At 41.3% G+C, this 3,978-nt stretch overlaps 1 pseudogene; it reads left to right on the top strand.

Moving 5' to 3' along the window:
* The first annotated feature begins 1,600 nt into the window (after nucleotides 1-1,600).
* LOC110215982 (G protein-coupled receptor kinase 5-like) lies at nucleotides 1,601-3,043 on the top strand (annotated as a pseudogene).
* Nucleotides 3,044-3,978: the final 935 nt, after the last annotated feature.

Below are 3,978 nucleotides of genomic sequence, written 5' to 3'. Positions count from 1 at the left end.
TCTTGCAGTCTTTCCTCCACATCCTTCAATGTAGTTCTTTCAACTGCTACATCTGCAGCTTGACTTTGAGGCCATATGCATTCCCCTTATCTAAGCGGCACAAAAGAGCTGGGCTAGCAACCAGGAAGACCCGAGTTCAAATGCGACCTCAGATACAATATGTCATTTTACCTCTGTCTACCTCAGTTTCCTCAGCTATAAAATGAGAATAATAATGGCACCTCTTTCCAGGAATTGCTGTGGGGATCAAATGAGATATTTGTAAAGCACTTAGCAAAATGCCTGGCGCTTAATAAATGCTTGTTCGCCTCATCTGGAGATTCATCAGTTTGTCAGTGTCCTTCCTAAAATCTGACACCTAAAATTTAACTATAGATGCTTTCTGATCCTGCAGAGACAGCAGGACTAGACTTTTAAGTTCATAGATTTAGAGCTAGAAGGGATGTTAGAGGTCATCACATCCATACCTTTCTTTTTACCTACAAGGAACTGAGGTCGAGAAAGGTTAAGTGACTTACCCAAGGTCACATGGGCAGCAAGGAATAGTTCTGGGATTTGGATTTAGGTCCTCTGACTTCAAATCACATGCTATGGAGAAAAGCATTTCCCACCACAGTAGTCACTTCTATTTTTGGATGAATGGATGGATGGATGGATGGATGGATGGATGGATGGAGTCTAAAGGGAGGTGGTAGTGGTAGTGTTTTGATTTGTCTAACACATAGTTCTAATCATGTTCTAGGTTTTTAAAGTTTTATTGAAAGCTTTTTGCTGTTGTTCAGTTGTTTTTCAGTTGTGTCTGACTCTTTGTGACCCCATTTGGGGTTTTGTTGGCAAAGATCCTGAAGTGGTCTGCCATTTCCTTCTCCAGCTCATTTTATGGATGAGGAAACTGAAGCAAACAGAGTTAAGTGACTTACCCAGGGTCACACAGCTAGTGAATGTCTGAGGCCAGATTTGAACTCAGGTCTTCCTGACTCCACACTCAGTCTTCTATCCACTGCACAACCTAGCTGCCCTTACCATTTTTTTTTACACCACAGTTATTTCCTTATACAAACTTGCCCATAAACACACACACACATACACACACACACACATACACACACACACACATGTCATGCCTTCCCTTGTAACAAAGAGAAACAGTTAAAAGCTCACTGATACAACAATCATATTTGACAGGATATGCAACAGTCAACACTGTCATCTTCCACCTTGCTACAGAGAGGAGGGTGGCATTTTCATCACGTATACTCTAGGATTAAGATTGATCGCTAGGTGCAGCTAGATGGCTCAGTGGATGGAGCACCAGCCCTGAAGTCAGGAGGACCTGAGTTCAAAGCCAACCTCAGACAAAGCACTTGACACTAGCTGTGTGACCCTGGGCAAGTCACTTAACCCCAATTGCCTAAAAAATTAAAATTAAAAAAAAGACTGATCACTACAAAATCCTCGGAAAGCAGGAGGGAAAGAGAATGAAGTGACTGAGAAATACAGGGGATTAGGGAAGGGGTAACTGTTGTTGGGGGAGGGGAAGAAACCAAGCCACAGCTTTTTCCTGTCTGAGAATAAAAACTTAGATAAAAGAAAGAATCACATGACAGGCAAGGAAGTTGCCTCTTCTTTGCTTCCAGCAGCACCTTTAGAAATTGGAATACCATTGCCAGCTGCTACCTACCTAACTGCTGCTGTCACTGGAGCTGGAAAACATTGCCAACGGTATCTTGCTAAAAGCCAGGGAAGAGGGTAGAAGAAAGCATTAAGATAAAAGCCAACAGCTGAAGGAAATCTTGAAGTTCCCTCGATTTAGGCAGTGCAGAGATCTCTGAAAGCTGTCAGACAGAGATTGTTGTAGTCTGTGTGGCAAACAGCCAATCAGGAGGTGTCTTTTCTTGCAGTCCTATGAAATCTGGAGTGAACTAGAGTGCTGTGTCAGTTTCCTTAATTCAGAAAAAGAACAGGAAATTATTCTCAGTGAAAAACTGGGAGAGAAAGAGAAGGAAATTGGTTTGAGTATATGTCACCAAAGTCAATGAAGACCACATCCATCAAATGTAGGAAAAACTTGAACTGAGACCCTGCTAAGAACTTTTTTTTCTTGCTGGGCAAAGTCTGTCCTTGACTACTGGTGGAGAGCCATTTCAAGGATACCTGGATAGCATGTATTTTGATGACTTTCTCCAGTGGAAGTGATGGGAAAGACAATCAGTGACCAAAAACACTTTCAGGCAATAGTGAGTGTCAGGGAAAGGTGACTTCAGGAGGTCTGTGCTTACAAGGTCTGGGCTGCATACAAAATGTATGCCTGCAAGCAGTTGAAGAAAAAAAAAAGAATAAAGAAAAGGAGAATCCAAAGCATTCAATGGGAGGCATAATTTTTTTTCAAGTCAATAATCAATCTGTAGTCAACTTAGCCTATGCCTATGAAACAGGATACATTGTGCTTAATTCTGAGCATCACGATTGGGGCAGACCTGAAGTTTCAGATTACAATATGGAAAACCCAGACTTTTAAAACGAGAGAACATTGTTTATGCAGATCCTTTGTGGCTTTAAAGTCCTTCAGAGAGAAAATACTGTATGCATAGATTTGAAAACAGAAAACATAGTGTTAGATGATTAGGGTCACGTTAGAATATTCTATTTGAGGCTAGCTATGAAGATCTCTAAGGAGGATTTAGCAGAGAACCAAGCAGAGTATAAGCAGTAGTATATATACATGGCTTCAGAGATCTTAAACAAGCAAGTATGCTCTGAGTTCTGACTACGGGGGCCTGGGCTAGCTCATTCTTAAGATGGTTGCTGGACAGATGCCCTTCCAAGGAAGGAATAGGAAGGTGATGTGTGAAGATGGGAAGAAGTGGACTCCTACAAATTTTCCAATGAGGCCATCAATCTGTAAAATACTACTAACCAAAGATGCGATGCAGAGGTTGGTCTGACAAGAGAAAGAGGATGAAGAAGTGAAGAGATACTCCTTCTCAGGAACATAAATTACAAAGGATTGGAAGCAGAGATGTTGAACATTTTTTTGTACTAGACCCCCCCCAGCCATGCATTGTAAGAATGTATTTGATAGCGGCAGCTAGGTGGCATGGTAGATAGAGCTTGGAGTCAGGAGGACCTGAGTTCAAACTCGGCCTCAGACACTTGAAATTTACTAGCTGTGTGATCCTGAGCAAGTCACTTAACCCCAACTGCCTTGACAAACAAACAAACAAACAGAAACTAGGAAACTGGAAAAAGGGAAAGATTCAGGGGAGATGATCAACTTGTTTTGGGGGTAATTAGAGCTGCCCCCAAACTGGAATGGGATGCCTTGAAGATATCCCATTGACTTTACATAATACCTATATATTGAATGACAATGGATGTTTTGTTTTGTTTGGAGATTGTAACTCAAACAGTAATTGTGTGGAGCTTCATCTATTGGTAAGATGATACTGTTCTTCAAACTCAGCCTTAGTTCTCCACACACTATGCCTGGGCAAGTCAGCCAGGGATTATATAATGAGAATACTTGTTATTGTCTTCTATAAAGAAACTTGAGCAGCTATTGCACATTTAAAAATAAATAAAGGGGTTATTTTAGCATGATAATATGGTACTTACTATATGTAATTCCCTTCTGATAATCTCCACCCCCACCCCCCTTTAACCACAATTCCGACAGCTTTCTATGAGGTTCTGGAGATTTTGTTTGTTTTTCCCATGGCTGTCATATAGCAGAGTCTGAAGGAGGAAATACTTTATAAATAAATACAGCTGTCTCTTAAGCTAAGCTTAGTGTGTTCCATATTGATAGTAGAGTCGGAGTGTTCACTTGGACCTCTTCCAATACAATCCAACAGGCATTTGCTAAGCACCTACTATGTGTAAGGCACTGTACTAGGTGCTGGAAACAGGAAAACAAATGCACCCTTGGTCCCATCCCCTTTCATCTTCTCCTGCAGATTGTCCCTACTATCCCCACTA

The sequence above is a fragment of the Phascolarctos cinereus genome, unplaced genomic scaffold (genome assembly GCF_003287225.1).
Source record: "Phascolarctos cinereus isolate Bilbo 61053 unplaced genomic scaffold, phaCin_HiC Scaffold_4;HRSCAF=312, whole genome shotgun sequence".
Lineage (NCBI taxonomy): Eukaryota > Metazoa > Chordata > Mammalia > Diprotodontia > Phascolarctidae > Phascolarctos > Phascolarctos cinereus.
The sequence above is the reverse complement of the archived record's forward strand: the minus strand, read 5'-3'. Positions and strand labels throughout refer to the sequence as shown.